Genomic DNA, 19,003 nt, shown 5'->3' on the forward strand with positions numbered 1-19,003 from the left:
TTTCATTTATTTATGTTTGTGATTGATTCATATATCTGGGTGCGTCACATTGAGGGCATAAACATTTACACTTATTAGCTCTTCTTGATAGACCCCTTAATTATGATATAATGCCCTTCTTCATCTCTTGTTAGTCTTTATTTAAAAAACCAATTTGTCTGCTATATGTACGGCTACTCTGTCTTTCTTTTGACATCTGGTAGCATGATAGATAGTTCTCTGTACCTTCACTTTCATTCTGCAGGTATCCTCAGGTCTAAAGTGAATCTTTTGTAAGCAGCATATAGATGGATCTTGGTTTTTTATTGATTCTGATACTCTATATCTTTTGATTGGGGGCATTTAGTCCATTTACATTCATAATGATTATTGAAAGATATGGATTTAGTGTCGTTATATTATCTGTAGGTTTTGTGTTTGTGGTGATCTCTCTGGTCTTTTACTGTAGTCTTTGCTGCTTTCCACCCACATAGTCCCCCTTAGGCTCTCCTACAGGGTTGGTTTAGTGGTCATGAACTCCTTTAGTTTATCTCAATGATATTGTACACATTACTTCATGATTCATTGATTGTTGTTTATAATATAGACATCTCTCTGACCTTTAGAACCATTTACTGAGTTGTATGCATGGTTCCCAATTTGATTGCTCAATGACATCTCAGGCTCAATTGAACTTGTGAGCTCTGATTCCCATTCCCCAAATCACTCTTTCTCTCTCATACGTTCCTATTTCAGGGAGCACAGCTATAAAATATCTAGTTTCAGAAAAAAAATGGACATCATTCTGTATTGGTTAGCTAGAGTTACTAAACTAAAATACCACAGATTAGGTGACTTATAACACAGATTTTCTTATAATTCTTTAACTTAACAGATGGAAATCAAAGGCCAAGATATTGGCAGGGTTTGATTCATCTGAGGTCTCTTTCCTTGGCTAAGTAATCTCTCCTTATCTGCCTTTTCACTTTATGAGGTTTAAGTTACCTGCCCTCAACTGCTGTCCAGAAGCAGATGATCCTGCTGACATATCATCAGCAAGTAGCCTAAGTCTACATCACAATGCCTACATCATTCACTTCACCTCATCTCATACATAGGCATTTTATCATCTCACATCACAAAAAGAAAAGAGTATAGAACTAGAATATATTTTGAGACAAAGGCCACATTCACATAACTTTTATTACAGTATATTGTTATATTTGTTCTATTTTTTGTTAGTGATTGTTGTTAATCCCTTACTGTGCTTACTTTATAAATTAAACTTTGTCATATAAAGGAATAGAAAGAAACACATAGTATGTATAAGGTTCAATTCCATCTGTGGTTTCAGGCATCCTATGGAGGTCTTGGAACATATCCCCTTCAGGCAAGAGGGACTGCTGTGTCTGCCTTTTTCTTCATATGATCTTCTCTCTGGACTTGTGTCTTCTTCTTATAAGGAAACCAATCATACTGGATTAGGTCCATCTTAATGGCCTCACTTTAACTCATTAAAGACCCTCTATCTCCAAATACACTCACATTCTGAGGTACTGGGGCTGAGAACTTCAACATGAATCTTGACATAACACATCCTTAATCTCTCTCTCTCATCCTTACTCCCCTATCTTCAATCACCAAGCCACAAATCACCAAGCTTGGTGATCTTCAATCACCAAGAGGTATTAAATACATCTCTAATATATCTACTTTTTCTCCGTCACACTGCACTAACCTAATCTATGACAGCATCAGTTTTCACTCGGATATCCAAGACTCCTAGTTTCATTCTGCATCAATCATTTCTTCATATTAGTTAGAATGACCTTTCTGAAATCCATATCTGAATATATCACAACAGTGACTGTATCAAGTGGTGCCAGAGCTCAGATGAGCTGCAAAAGTGTCAGAGGAACCCATTGAACAACAAGCCAAAAATGGAGAAGTTAAGCCTTTAATTACCTACTGCCATGATACAAGCAATAGTCTAAAGTGGAGAAGGTGCCAATTCCCCTGGTTCTATTTTCTCCCATGGAAGGGTGCACCATGGGTTATGTAGGGTTATGTAGATCAGATGTGAGGGTTGTCTTACAATTGAGGAGAGCCTAGACAAAAGGGTTCAGATGTTTTATGAACACTGAGGCTGCAGGAAGATGAAGAACAGGGTTAGAAGCGGAAAAGTACTGGATACTGAGTCAGAGTGGAGAAAAGTGTCTTCAAAGTTTCTCCTTTCTCTCCTCTATTCTAGAAGAATGACCTCTTTCAAACGACCCAGATAAATAGATCTAAGACTGAGATGCCTGGGCTAGAAATGCTAATATTCCTAAGAGTAGTGCTGGCCCAGTGGAGCCTGAGTTCTTGACTACAATTCCCTTGAGAGCAACTGCACTGTTCTATGTACTAAGTCTGGGGTGTGTGTGTGTGTGTGTGTGTGTGTGTGTGTGTGTCTGATGGGATACTGAAGGAATGCGGAGCAACTCTACCCCATGAGGCCTGCCAGGTAAAGCCTCTGTAATTGCCTATTGTCAAACCTGAAAAATGACATAAAAGATTTTAACCAGGAGCTGAGCTTCTAAAGTGGTACAATCAGAGAGTTAAATTTTAAAAGTCAGAATCAGACTCCATGGAGTAAAATCTTGACTCTGATAATCATAAGCTGTGGATCATGGACAATATCTTAAGCTTTCTGTATTTTACTTCCCCCAGCTAAATTTGTGTAATGATAGCACATATATTTCATGGATTTTGTATCTTAAATGAATTAATAAAAGATTCTTAAAACATCACCTTGTATATATGCTGGTTGATCAACACAGGTCAGCAATCATTAATCATTATTATTATGACTTTCAAGAGGAAAATAACTAAAAATACATATGCTAAAATTAATTTAATCACCTTATAGTTTCAGCTTACAAATATGTATGTTTTTATAGACAGTTTAAAAGAATAATAAAAACAAAAAATGGTCATGATGTGGTACAAATTATCCTTATTATGCCCTTACTAAGGTGACTAACATAAATATTTATATATGAAAAAATGAGTTGCCTATGAGAATATTAAATGGTAAACACTAAATTATGTTAAACAGACATGTTTTCCTATCTTAGAGATGAAACATAAAAAGCTCTTATCTTTTCTCTCAAAAAATAAAAAGAGGATCATCTATTACCATCATTACCATCTGGTGCCTTGTATAAAAATACATTAGTATATTGAATACAAATCATAAAATTATCTTAACAATTATGTTGCCTATCACTGAGTTAAATGTTCTGGACAATAAATAAGGTTATAATATGATGCCTTTAATTAAGATGTAAGATTAGTTCAATAGTTGGCTGAATTTAAAAAATTACTCTATTACCTAAGTTTTGATCATTCTAATCCATTTTTAAAGTTCTAGATCTCTAAATACATTGTGGTCCTTCCAGGAAGAGAAAATTCTTCAAAATTTTAGTAAAAATTCTTAGGAGTAACTTTGTTAGTGTGAGGGAAAATCATAGAACAATCCAATAAATGCATAGTGAAATAATACGGTCCTCTTGAAATTTATTACCATGTATAATTTCAGTTAAAAAATTCAGGATAGAAGCAGTGTTTCTAATGCATGTTAGCCAATGTTTATTTAACAAGTGATATAGAAAATCTTAGGTAGTTTGTAAATAGATGCTGGCAGATCTCTAGGGATTGTGATTACTCTAAGGCTTGGTAAAACCTAGAAACCCTGAATGGCATATGCTTATGTAATTGATAATGGCTGGATTTTATTAATTTAATAATAATAATTGAAAATGTCTATAATGGTTCTGCACATCAAACCCTTATATAGGAGTCATTTGTATGTTTTAGCAGTGAACATCAGAATATTTGGTTTTCAAGTCATGACTAGAATTAAGGGGGTTTAAAACTTATTCCTAAAACTAAATCTCAAACAGTAGGCTATATTTCACTATTGACAATCTCCAAAATTAGGCAGTGTAATCATTTTCATTTAAGCATATCAGAGAAACTTACTCTACCAGCATGCATGCCTTTATTGTCTTTATTTATTATCACCATCAGTTAATAATCTCACTAACTTTTTTCCATTTCTTTTCATGTGAAAAGACTCTCATGTTACACTATTGTTTTGCCTGTGGAAGTGTTATTCTGCCTAACTGCAAGACTAAGTGGTCAAACAACACGGTTAAAAGTCTAAGCAGGTAGTGACAGGCTAAAAGATAAAATATTGAATCCTGAGACTCCATTTGTAATGAATCTATATCCCACATGCCAAAATCATTTGGCTACCCATAGTTAAGGGATCCAAGGGAACACTTCAAAGAAATAGATACAAGGGAGGATGAGTCTTTGAACTAGGAGATTCTTTTAGAGTGAAAACACGAATTGCCAAAAAACCACAGATGTTCACCACATGAACAGGTGAAAAAATACTACTCTTTCAAATATATTTATCAAAGTCTTTTCTGCCTTTCTGTAATTTCATTTTAAATGGGTCTCACTTTTCAGCTGTTCTCTGCTTAAAAACCTTAATAAGTAAAGACAGATTGCATGACTTCATTAACAATGGTGAGCCAGAATCTCAAGGCCTTTTCTGGGCCTCTTTTCTTGGCATATGTAATTTTCTAATTGCTGTTCTTTAAAGCAAGAACGGCAATTAGAAAAATGTTATCTGAGGACACAATTCAACTGAACATTATTTGGCATTTCAATTTGTTTTCTAGCATTGAATCATTGTAATAGAAATTCTACTTGAAAACTAGGTTTGTCATAATCACCTGCTTATAGTTTATCTACCTCTATGGATTTCCTTTTTCAAATCTTCAGTGACCCATAAATATACTTATTAGCACCCAAGAAAAGTTCATTGGAACACCCCTAATAGCAATTAGTGCAAGAAAGCAGAGCAGCAAAATGCATTTTTAAAATACATTCATTTATTTACTTATTAGAAGCTCTGTGGAATTGTTAAGATGGTCTTTGGTAGATTAAGGATGACTACAAATTCTTTGCAGCTTCTGAGGAGTAGAGTCTAATTCCCTTTCCCTTCAATCTGGGCTGGCCTCAGTGAACTGTTTGGCCAAAAGAATACTGAAAGAATGTTTTGGACTTCTAAAACTAAGTTTTAAGTGTTGCAGCTTTCATTTGGATCTTTGGGAACATTTGCTGATTGAAATCAGTTGCCAATTTGTGAAGACACACATGCAGACCCACAGAGAGGCTCATGTGAAGAACTGAGGAACCAGCTGACACCCTCTCTTAGCCCCCAGTTGACAGCCAACACCACAGCCATGTGAGTGAGCCACCTTGGATGTGATTCCTTCAGCTCACTTGATCCATCCCAGCTAATGCTGCATCAAGTAGAAAAGCCATTCTGTCAGGCCCTGCAGAAACTGCAGACTTATTACCAAAACTACTAATTGCTGTCATTTTACATTGCTAACTTTAAGATTTAGCAATTTATTAGTAATGCAGCAATAGACAAACAGAACAAGAACTGTGGCTTAAATAAAGTTATGCAAAAAAGAAAGGGTGGGAGAGAGATTTTAATTTTTCCTTTTACTTAATGTATCATATTGTTTTATTGTCTTTAGAGTTCAGCTACTAATAAACATTCTTTTGGTCTACCAATCTGGATGTCTGTAAATCTTGAATTTTTTCTAAATTGCTTGCAGTGATTATTATGCCTTGAAAAGAACACTCCAGCACTTCCTATCAGAATTTTCTTTAGAGAACTTCCTCTGTTCAGGTAATTCTTAGTAATGGGAACCAAGAACATATATTAATCTGGTCAAAACAACATCACACTACATAAGCCATAAAATAAATATGAAATAAGGAAAGTGATGATAATGAACATTATTGATCTAGTGAGAGATCACTAGTTCCCTCAAACTCCCTCCCTACCTCAGCAGCTGACAATATTACTGACAATATTACCTATTCAATTACTCAGAACTGAGTCATATTTGAGTTCTCTATATTACTCAGACCTCAAAACTCCATTCAGCATGGGTTCAATTCAAATTATAGCTCACACCTGTCCACTTATCTCCATCTTCTTTACATGGGTTAAGTCACTATCTTCTTACACACAACCAAAATAATAAAATTCCTTAATTCCCCTTTTCTTCAATATAAGTCAAATAAGTAGAGTGAACTTTTTGAAAGGAAAATTACACCTAGTATATATGACTGAAACTCTACAGTGAAACCCTATCTCTATAGATCTTTACAAGACCTGATCTCCAAACTCTTTTCCAGGAACCTGTTTTGACTACAGTACTACAGTACATTACAGAACGATCACATTTTCCCCCCCTTCCCCACAGCATCTTCCTTAATAGTTTGAACACTCTAACCTGTATCTTCAAGTAGCCACGTTTTCTTCCTTTTCAACTGCACCTTCTTTAAGGTCTTAAATACTCTAACCTGGATCTTCAAGTAGCAGGCTCCTCTTGTTCCTTAGATCTCAGATCTCAGTCCAAGTAACTGTGACCACTGTGTAATCTAAGGTTATTTCCCTCCTTCAATCTCGTTCAATATTAGTTTCTTCATAAAACTAACTACAATCTGATATTACTTCGTTGATTTTTTTTTAACTTGTTACTGAATTGAATATCCACCCACCTTACCTAGTACAAAAGTGCTGGAAGAATAGGCATGACGTTCTTCCTGTTCCAGAGCCAAGAAATGTGGTTTGTGCTAGCTTTTGCATAAATATTTGCTAAATAAACAAATAATTCTTACATGTATTTCTAGAATTTGTTTCTCAAAAGACTTTGAACCATGTAATAGGCATAATGCCATAAATCTTTAATTCTAAGGAAATATGATCATAAGACATCTTTATTTATCTTTTGAAAATAGCACAGATCCATCAAATGATTCTTTACCAAGTTTATGTTAAGCAAAGATAAGCACAAAAACACAAGCCAGTCTCTTCACTGTAGACTCACTCTAATTTTCTGTGGTTTTTGTTGTTTTCCAATCAAATGCACTAATTCAAATAGCAAGTCTCAAATGATCTTAAAAAAGTATTTCAAGAAAAGAAAATGTAACCACGATAACCAAGAAAAAAGGAACAGATATCCTATAAGGAGAAATGGTATCAGTATTCTTTTTGATAGCTGTATGCATTTAGGAAGTGAAATAATTTTGAAATGATTAACAAATTTTAAATATCAACAAACCTGTTTCACAAAGAGACATAAAATCTTTATCTAATTTCCTTCATTCAATACAACGTAAGAAATTGTGAAATGTCAAATAAACCTTTTTTTTTGGAGTTTAAAAAGTCAAATTTGAGTCCTGTTAGAATGAAAGATTACATTTTCAAAAGGAGTGGTGAAAGTTTCAGTGCTGAAGGATGTTGGAAATCTCTAAGTCACTTATTCACAGAAGTTGTATATTAATATGTAATTTTGTTCTAAATATTTTTATTTCCAATATTCTTTAGAAGGTTTTAACTCAATTTGTCTCTAACCTTTTTTAAGAAAAATTATTCTATTCAAATATATCTATGTTAGTAATATATACTTATCTTTATTTATGGATATAAAGTAGAGAATTTATTAGATCAATGTTATCACCATCTGCTATTTTTAGTTTGTAGTAATAAAATTAAAATCAGTAAAACATAAAGATTTGCTAGACTGCTAAATTCTAGGGAATTCATCCTGTCTTTAGAGCAAATCACAAGATGATTCCATCTTCTTTAAAAATAAATCAGAGTATTGCTCATCTTGAAAATGAAAATTTAATAATAACAAGAAGGATGAACAAAATTAGACATGCAATTAACAATTATTAAATGCTTAAACAGGATCCTGTTTTGTGAGGCACTAAATACATTTCACTAATAAATTTCGATAATTAAATTAATTAATTTAATACTCATAATAATCTAACAGGGTATAAACTACTTTTATACCCAGACAGTAGTGCTAAGAGATGTTAAATAACTTTCCTTACTCAAGTCATATAGCCAATGTATTGAAATTAGCATTCAGACCAGGGTGGGTAGTCTGACTCCTCAGTATAAATTCCTGATTATTATACTGTGCTGCCTCCCAATGGATGTTTTAGGTTCTCAGCATCCACTGATATAGATTCATCCACTACAACACATTTAGATCATGATCTTTGGAGGCAGGCATAAATGTTCAAATACCAGTTCTGCCACATACTATTTTTGTCATTTTGAAGTTCCCTAACTTTCTGAGCTTTATTTTTCCATCTTCAGTAGATAATGATTTTTTTCTACCTTTCAGGAGTCATTATAGGAATGAAATATTTTTACATAATGAGGTGTCCAGCATCGTACTTGACATGAGCTTGGTGATTAATAAGTGTTAATTTCCATTCCTTACTTTTTAATATGAAAAGAGATGTGTATAAAAGTCAGAGTGTGTGGCATAGTCATCATACATGAATTCAAGGACTAGGAAAACCACTAAAAGTCATTTATTAAAATAGAGCTGACTTCCTAAATAATCCAATGTTCTTTTGACTAAGATAAGAAACTGTCACTAACTAAAGGAATGTACCCAAGTTTGTCTGTACCTGTTGTACCCAGGTTTTACTCTGAGATATCCGTCACAGGGAGTTGAAAAATGTTTTATCTATATTTGGAAGTAGGTTCAAGGTTATAATAAATTATGATTGATAGAAGTTCTGAGTTAGCAACAGTGGTGGCTGTTCAGAACATCAGAATTCCAGTACATATTTGTGACAGTGGACTTGCATCGGCATAAAGACATAATGAGACTATCAAAGATGTCAATGCTGGTTGTGCCCAGCAGAAGAACACCCAGGGTACAGGGTGAGTGCAGACTGAAACTTAGCTGGTGTTCCATGTGCCAAACTCTCCAGTTCAGCACTGGAAATATACAGTAACAACACCATACAAACTAAGATCAGTGAATGCTCAAATATATCCTCACCAATCCCTAAACAAACGAAATCATAGGGTGATCAGGGACCTAGGATTTCAGGACTTTGTATATTTTTATACATAGACCTGGCTGCACAAATATGTCTTTTAGATAAAATTATTTTCTGTTTAAGACACAAATTAATACTTACTATAGAAAGTTATTCAGTAATAAATATAATTTTGGTATACATCCTTTTAAGTTTGGTGTAAGCAGATACACATGCATTTTTCCCCAGAAATAAGACTCATATCATACATGCCATCTTATAACTTGTGATAATCAATGTTATTTTAAATCCTTTTCTAGTGTTATTAAATATTATTGTCAACATGTTTTTAATGTTTGAGAAGCACACATTTTAAATCATTATCTATTTTTATAGTTTATCATTGGATTTTTCTATTCTGTAGATCTTATGTTAACCTCTTTGTTTATTTGAATTGGTCTTTGGATAAAAAGCTAAGGATTAAATAATTAGTTGAAGAATATGGGCATTTTAAGTTTTTCTTTGGTTTAAGTAAATTGCTAAATTGTTCTTAAGAAATGTTGTGATATTTTACATAGTCAATAGCCATATATTAGAATGTCATTTCACCACTGCCTCATAAAACCTTGATACGCTATTAGTCTTCATTTTCAAGTACTGAACAAATGGTATATTATTATAATATTAGTTATATGTTATTATATTAATCTTAATCTAGAAAGAGCCATTTGCTTATTTCCTTTTGAAAATTGCCTAATCATAAATTTAGCCATTCCTCTATTGGGGTATTCACTTTGTCTTTAATTTAAAAGCATTCTTTTAAATTTTGTTCTGGAAAAAAACAAATTATTGAAATAAAGAACAAAGAGCTACAACTAGACGCATTTTTATTAGCTATACACAATATATGCATAACTGAGATGTATGTATGTAACATTATCAATACTTCAGGTCTTTTTCTTCTTTGTCTTCATCTATTCAGTTTTTATACCCCCAAAGGTAACCTCTATTTGAATTTCTATAACTCTAGAAAGTTCTTGCTGTTTTTGAACTTCATATAATTGAAATTATATAATGTCTGGCGCTTTCTTTTTGATCCTTATTTTCTATCGGATTGATCGAACATTTTACTGCAAGCAGTTAGTTAATTTTCCTTTTTTTTCACCATGTGTAGAAGCATTAGTTCATCATTCTTATTCACTTTATAAACTGACTGCAATATATTTATATATTATATGATTTGTGGACATTTAAGTTGTTTCTAGCTTTTGTTTATCTTGAATAAAGTGGCTATGAATAATTGGTATATATATTTGGGAAAACATATCTACCTATTTCTGTTGTGTGTATACTTAGGAAGGGAATTACTGACTTGCACAATTTGCACACCCTCAACTTTAATAGATGCTGACAGTGTTTGCAAGCGATTGTACTCATTTCCACTTCTAGTAGCAGTTTATGACAGTTTGGGTTGCCTTATCTCTTTGCCAACAAATAGTCACCTGGCTCATATTTGTAATTTATTGTAGTTTAAAGGGGTATTTCTCTGATGACCAATGTTGAACAATATGTTCACACTTCAGGATATTCTCTTTAAAAAGGTAATATTCAAGTCTTTTTTACTTATTATCTCTATTAAATTTTCAGCTTTTTTATGTGGATTTGTAAATTCTTATAAAGTTTTAATAATATGCATTGCAAATATTTCCTCCTACTTTGTGTTTTTTCATGGTTGTACTAGTTCACTTCTGAGGAATCAGTAATTGTTGATGCTATCGTGGACATCATGGATAATGTAAATAACCTTGACACTTCATCCAGGAGTGTCAAGGTTATTTGAATAATATCTAGCAAATTATGCTCTTATAATGATCTCAATGTCCTTTTATTCTTATTTAGTCATTTTCATTTTTAATTGTGTGGTTTTATAATCACTCATCTTTTTTTCTTAAGTTTTCAAAGATTTACTACTTTATTATTTTGCATTTATTAAATACATTTTATAACATTTTAATTTTCATCTGTATTTATAGTTTTTCCATCTTATATTTATTTTTTCCATCTCTATCATATTTAGTCGAATACTTAAGTCTATTATTTTAAATAACTCTTATTTGGAAAATAAAAGTGTTTAGGGCATAGAGCTTCAGATAAAAACTTCTGTAACTGTGCTCACAGATATTGGCACATAGTGTTTTCATTTCATTTCTTTTTAGACAGTAAACAACTTAGGTATTTGTTTTCACTCTAACAGGAATTTTTTAAAAGAGAAGTTCTTGTTTCTGTTTGGATTTTTGGTAAGTTTAAGGTGGTTTGGATTTTTATTAATTTCAATAGCCTTTATTTTTTCAAGCAGTTTTACGTTTATAGCATGATTGAGAGGAAGGTACAAAGATTTCCTACATGCCCCTACCCCCACACGTGCACAGCCCAGTCTTTGTCACTATTGCCCACAGGACTGGTATAGTCGTTATAATTAATAAAGTTACATTAACACATCCTTATCATCCAGTGACCATAGTTTACATTACGGTTCATGGAAAATAATTATAATTTAATTGCATTATGGCCAAAGAACATGGTATATACTACTTCTGTTTTTATAGAATTTCTTGAAGTCAGGGTCTGTTTTCATGTTTCATGAGTATGAGAAATGAGAGCACATTGTTCATGTTCAGGGCATGAAACATATTTGAAGGAGTGTGTGTGTGTGCGTGTGTGTGCGTGTGTGTAAAAAGATCAAGGGTGAGATAAAGAAAATTTTGTATCTCTTTATTCATTTATAGTATTCTAGATGTTATTAATATTCTCAGTACCTTCTCTTGTTTTAGTCTACATAAGCAGTAATGAACTGAGTTTTAAGTTTTTTATAATTGATTTGTTTCCTACAAAAATTTATTTTTGTATATATGGAAACTTGTTATATGAATTTCGATCCATACATAAAACTTATTACTTCTCATTATAGATTTTTGTAGTTTATCATTATAAATAAGTTCTCTTTGCTTCATTTTATACTACATGTTAATGGCATATTACCAACATCCTTATTTGTTTTGATTTGCATTTACCAAGTAGTTGTTCTTTTTCCTTTAACTTTCAAGTAGTGATATAGCATATGGACGAGGTTGGAGTTTATCTTTTGATTAAACAGAAGTGTATTCATTTTTTTTAAAACAATTGAATCTCATTTATAAATATTGATATGTCAAATATTTCTGTGTTTAGATGTGTCATATATTTTGATATTTGCTTCTTTGTTTTCAGTATCTGGGGCAGTAACCTTCAGAGACCTATTCTTACCATGATATATGTTCACTTTTCATCCTCCTTTAGTTTGATTCATATTGCTGATTTAACAATCATTCTTTACATTTGGGGTTTGTAATTATTCCTCCTTTCACTGAAGATAATTTTGTTGGTGGTGGTGCTAAATTGTCTTTTATTATTTTATGTATACATTTTTTTCTAGAGTTATAGGTAGAAATACCATTTCAGGACAGTTTTTAAGTGAAAACTGTGTTGCCCATTTAATAAATTGGAAAGTTTTTATCTTGATTCCAAACGAACCAGTGTCCTGTACCACGTAGTGTAGAATGCTGTTCTGCCTACCATGTGGCCAGAGAAATGAAAAAAAAAATCATAGGTAATTTGAAATTAATATGTAGCTGATCTGTGTCTGTAACTTCCCTATAGGTCAGTGTTATCAGAGAGAGAGGTTTATTTCAGAAAACTGCATTCTATCTTGACTCTGCTTTTGAACTGACTATAATTGTTACTGAAATACTTTCCTGTGCCTTGCCTGCCTTATTTGTAAAAGTGACTATTGATAACATTGCTTCTATCAGTTTGTGTCACTATGGTACTATTTATCTGAACCAATATTACCTCTGGAAGAAATTGTAGCAAGGAAAGAAAGCCAATATTCAATAACAAAAGAAAACTACATTTGTGTTTTTTCAGTTAGTAATCCAGCCAAGGTTTTAAAATGCCCACAGCATATAGTTCAAGTGGGTGTGTTCCAGTACACTCCCCTGAGTCACTGTTAACTAACATCGTAATGACCTCATCTCCTCCTACTAGTATATTTTTTAGTCCACCTGCTAAACTGTTGTGCAAATTTGTTCTGGTTGTTAATAAGTGCAACCAATCTGTAGAGAAGATGAAAATTTTTCAGTGATGATTAACTTCACTCCTCTGTAGTTATCTTCAAGGACATTATGCTCATTATTATTATTTTTAAAATTCCCATTTTAAGTGTATTATCAATCCTTCCTCTCTCTGGATGACAAAAGCAAAGCTGGGTGATTATTTAACAACTAAGCACCACCAGCTGGTACTGCAGGCTGGTGGAAGTTACCATGTGTTCCCCCTTCATCCTACCATAAATCCTTTAAAATGAGAATGTGAAAAGCAAATTAAGTTCATAAATGTCTTTGGATATGAACCATGAAGAAACATCAATATTTTAATGCTATAACTAACCATCAAGGAGATGGGGTGGGAAATGAAGGATATCAAGAAAAATTGATATACATTAATTAGTTTAGCTAACGTATGTGACTTTCATTGTAAGTGTCCTCTGAAAGTGTCAAGATGCCACACTTAGAATTTAAATGAAGATAGTGCATGTTTAGTAATGTCCAAAAAGATTAATCCAATTATAAAGATATAGAAACAGTGAAAAAAATTACACAACAGAGAATGAGCAGTGTACATTAAAAAAGCTCATTTTGGTCATTTTAACACTTATGCCACTGCTTTATTGCTTATTTTAGGACAATTCTGCTTTATATGGATCAGAAAGTAGTTTCTTTTCTTTCATTAATTCTAAAGTGTGGACTCTATTATCAACTCATAAACTACTCCACTGACTCACCTTTTCTCAAGTACTCAGGGAAAAGATGGTTAATTTTAGATTTGACACTTTAAGTCATTAAGAGCTTCACTTACAGAATTAAAACTTTCTAAGGTACAAAACAGAAATGTAATGAAATATTTTAGGTGTTTTATTTTTGGAAAATAATAAGCAAGTTACTTTTTTGCATTATTCAATATATTTTATTGAACCAGAGAAAGAAAAGTGCTATTTTGAGTTATAGATGAATTATATTTTCCACTTTGTTGAGAAGATTTGTCCGGGATAAATTTGAAGTGTTACTGGGACAGAAGTTACCTTTCTGACCACTTATCCCACTAGGGCTCTCTCCTTCAGTAAACTCAAACTCTCCTCTTAGCTTTGACTTAGGGAACTGATTCCTCACATGAATCTCTCTTTTGAGTTACCGACTATTATAGTGCAGGAAGAAAAAAGGTCTAACCACTCTATGTGTGGCTACTCCCATTCTCTCATCTTCTGTCTTTCGCTTTGCTCCTCCATGCCACTGGAAATGTGGGTTCCCATAGCACAGAGCATGAGCAGGTGATCCCTTCATCCTTCCCACCCTTGAGACAGAGGTCACACTTCCTTTGAGAGTTCTCTGACAGGGCTGTGGGCAAGCATGAATAGTTTTAATACTCAGCTGGCTCTTTGCACGTAACTTTATAGTGTCTTATTTTGATGGTCACAATTAGGAAGAAATGGGAAATAATCAGGTATGGTGTTATAGCCTCTAACTGAGAGAGAAGGTGAAAGGGCAAAAGAAGATCCGGACTGGTGTCAGAAAGGAACAAAAACCTGAAGGCTTCTATGGCCAGTCTGACCTCATGTAGATGCTCTGACTGGTGTGGAATACTGACTATCATGAATGTATAATTTAAATGTTCAGTACCTTTTAGCAATTTAAATCATCTAGATATTTCAAGTCTGCTGGAAATCATTTTATTTTTAAAAGATGAAAACAGAAAGTAAGTAACTTTATCATGTTACATGAGATAAAACAGATAACTTTAAGATGAAATTATTTTTAAACATTCACTTTTAAGTCATTTGCTTGACATTCAGAGCATCATTCCCTTCCCTGATAAAAAGTTTATAAAGTCTGACTATATTTCCAAATAATCTCTAAAGGCCTTTCTAAGGCCCTGTCATTTTATCCCTCCACTTCTCATTCCAAGTATGATTTGACAATTTTCCCTTTTATAGACCCCTGCATATAAACTTGGTCCTGTTCCAGATTAGATCCAGTGTTCATTAGCATCTGGGTTTTTTTTCCCCTTGTTTTTGTTGGAGACCACTGACCTCGGAAAGTTATTTCTCATGACTGACCAACTCTTTGCTTGGTTCCTTTTGTTAAGCCACTTTATATATATATACACACACATATGGGTACTTTAATTTCTCTAAGAATTTTAACAAAAGCTCTCTAAATAATATTTTGCCACTACTAACCTTTCACAAGGAGACTAATATTTATGTGATACTGCTATAAACAAATTACATGTGTCTTTTCAAAAAATGTTTATTTATTTATTTTGAGAGAGAGAATGAGAGAGATGGAGCAGAATCCCAAGTAGACTCCACACTCAGCACGGAGCCCAATCCCATGACTATGAAATCATGAACTGTTCCAAAATCAAAAGTCAGATGCTTAACTGCCTCAGTACTGAGGCACCCCTAAATGTACCATTTTATATAATCATTATTATAAACGTCTGTGGGTGGGACAGTTTATGAAACCAAAGCACAGAGTAATTAAATAACTTTTCCAAGATCACAGTATTAGGTACTCAGAAGAGCTAGGATTTGAACCTAGGTAGTGTAGATCTCAAATCCATGTTGGAGAACATTGTTATCCATCCAGTCTCCCTGGTTCATCATATAATTTTCTTCTAAATTTCTCATTCCCATGTTACCCTCTGTGACCCCGATCCCACTAGGATGTCATCTACCCTTTTACCTCTTTTAGAACTCCCTGACCTGCCTTTGGTGTTGTCCCTTCTCTATATAGAGGCAAGTCAGTCCACTTTAATTTGGTTTAAGAACCGTGCTTCAAATACATAAAAACAAAAATAAAAAAACCTTTGCCCTCCATAAACTTACAAGTGGTAAAGATTGTTTAGGAAACATAGAAATGCTACAGTATGATAAGAATGAGATTAAACTGTACACAACGCTTCTTCCTGGAGTAGGGAACTGAGACCACAGCTGCTGGCCCGTGCCTGGGTGAGAGGGACCCCAAAGAACGATGTGATCTTTGTATCTTCTTTGGAGCTCACCAAAATTTAATTTCAAAATTTATGCTTTTAATACTACCCAAAAGGGCAAAATCAACAAAAGTGTTGATTTATTTTAAAATAACTGAGGGATAGTTAGGACTGCTTGAACTTTTCATTCGTCTAGAGATAGCCCCATATAGTAGAGTAAGAAACAATGGACTAACATGTTTAATCTACTTGAGGAAATAAGAGAATGGCTCAGAGTCAGATGAGCCTTATAAGTATAATTACATTGGTTGTCCAGATGGTAGAGGAAGCCCCAGAACAAAGATAGGTGCAAAGGTGCTAAACATTTGAGTTATTAATTTTAGGCATTTATTCATTAGTGACACAGATATTATAGAAGTTTACAAGATGCCAGAAACTTTTCTAGGTACTTCACAGTATTTTCAATAATAAACTATTTCAATGCAGGTATTACCACTATTTTAGATATGCCATAACTGAAGTTCAGAAAGGAATGATATCTTTTTTATATAATTATATAGTTAGTGATGGTTAATCTGAGAATCTAATTTACAAATGTTTACCTTCCTTAATCAATACACGTCGCTGTAAGTCAGAGACTATGCTGTGGTCTAGACAGAAAGGAGCGAAGCTGGGAAGAGATGCTGATGGGGCTAAAAAGTTAGACAGGGGTCAGATTACAAAGTAAAATAACATGATTGTGTTTGTGCTATGAAAAAAACAACAAAATTCTACAACTTCTATAAAGATTAGAAAAGATACAGAGGGTTATCATATATGGAAATAACTAAACAAAAGCCTTGGTGGCTTAAAACTAGAGTTAGAGAGGGAGAGGGATATTTGAAAGTAGAATACACAGAGCTTAATGGTCAATATGTATTGTTGATTTTAATTCCTTAATTTGAGCAGAGTTGTTTGAGTGTTGTAGAAGTGGAGTAGAGGTTAGAAAATGAGTTCAATTTAGAGATTATTTAATTGGAGGTGAGTAGTTAAGAATGAGAGCAAGAGTGAGTGAGCACATGTGATAGAATGCGAGTGAGCACAAGAGAGTGAGAGAGTGTGCAGAACTTGAGACAGGAACATTTGACCTTCTCAATTTCTGGCTACTGAGCCTGCTTGCCAACACCTGTCCCACAAAAACAGATTCATTTAGTGGCTGGGCAGGTGTATGTGCCTTCTGTTCTGACCTACACCCCTGGCTAACCTGATGCTCCTTTTAACAGCAGCAGACAAAATCAACTTAAGTGAAAAATTAGGGGCGCCTGAGTGGCTCAGTCAATTAAGCCTCCGACTTCAGATCAGGTCAGATCTCACGTTCGTGGGTTCGAGCCCCGCATCAGGCTCTGTGCTGACAGCTAGCTCAGAGCCTGAAGCCTGCTTCTGGTTCTGTGTCTCCTTCTCTCTCTGCCCCTCCCCCTCTCATGCTCTGTCTCTCTCTGTATCAAAAATAAATACAACATTTAAAAAAATTTAAAAAAAAAGTGAAAAATTAGCTGATGACAAAACAGAGCTCTTTAATGCAATGACCTTGTTCTGTGCTTTATCTATGAAGATGAAGAATGATCGTTATCATTTATTGGGCACTTAACGATAGTAAACAGAATATTACTAGATTCTAACATATCTCTGATGCCTAAAAGACCCTGTGAGATAAATATTATTATTATTGTTATTGCTATTATTTTGCAGACATTAATTGAGGCTTAAAAATTTTAAATCAATTACCTAAATAACTAGTAAGTGATAGAGCCATTTCCTCAAATACAGCTCTGTTTGATTTCAAACCTAATATTTAAACATTATCCTATACTGTCTCTCCAAATTCTTCCTGGTTCCAGTTGGATAATCCAAGGTTACATCTCCATCATCTATATTATGATGTAATTCAAACTCTGTAGAATTTAACTCCAGAACTTCTATGTATAGCTTATGCAAGAAGCTTAGCTTGGCTTCAGCTCATTCTCTGAAACATATCAGTGCTTTCTATACACCAAATTCCACCATTTCTCACTCTGTCCTTGAACAAACCATGTTCTTTCTTTTATACCCAAGTCTTTGCTTAAGCAATACATGAAGGTCTTCCCATCCAATACCACTCTTTAAATGGCACTGTCTTGGTGAAGCCTTTCCCACGTCCCCCAAAAAGTATGCATAAAACTTTTTATCATGTTGACATCATAATTATTTGTGTTTCCATTTCTGATTCTCTTCTTAGACTATGCACATTTCAAGAATTTTTTGATGCATTTTTACTTCTTCTTCAAGCAGTGTCAGTCATTATATTGGCAGTGAGTCACATTTGGAGAACTAACAGTTAAAGAGGCTCCATTTGCTGAGAAATTGTGAGACTCCCTTCTATCACCTCTCTATTTCAGAAATGGCAGTAGGACCACTTAGTAGGCGGGCATGGGATGGAGAGTGAAAAGGCCTGGTGGAAGCAGCCTCTAGGTATGGTTGGGACAGTGCTCTGGATAGGGTGCAATCAACAGAAAGAAGTTCCTATTCATTAAATTGCTTTTTCATGATTTAATCTTTAAGTCATTATACATGCATTGAATGATTCCAACAGTTTTTCTCTTGAAATACTTTTCTAGGGGCACCTGGGTGGCTCAGTCAGTTAAGCCTCTGACTTCGGCTCAGATCAGATCTCATGGTTGTGGGTTCGAGCCCCGCATTGGGCTCTGTGCTGACAGCTCAGAGCCTGGAGCCTGCTTCAGATTCTGATCTCCCTCTCTCCCTGCCCCTCCCCACTCATGCTCTATCTCTCTCTGTATCAAAAATAAATTAAAAAAGAAAAAAAAAGAAATACTCTTCTAATAGAAAATAAAAGTGGCTTTAAAATACTGAAATATTTTGAGAGGAAGGATTAGTATCTGATAGTGGAATAATAAATGAGAGTATAATAGGAGAGACCAGAAATACAGCAATACCACTTTCGCCTTCTTTTTTTGAAATAATGCAATCG

Source organism: Suricata suricatta, chromosome 7 (genome assembly GCF_006229205.1).
Source record: "Suricata suricatta isolate VVHF042 chromosome 7, meerkat_22Aug2017_6uvM2_HiC, whole genome shotgun sequence".
Taxonomy (NCBI): Eukaryota; Metazoa; Chordata; class Mammalia; order Carnivora; family Herpestidae; genus Suricata; species Suricata suricatta.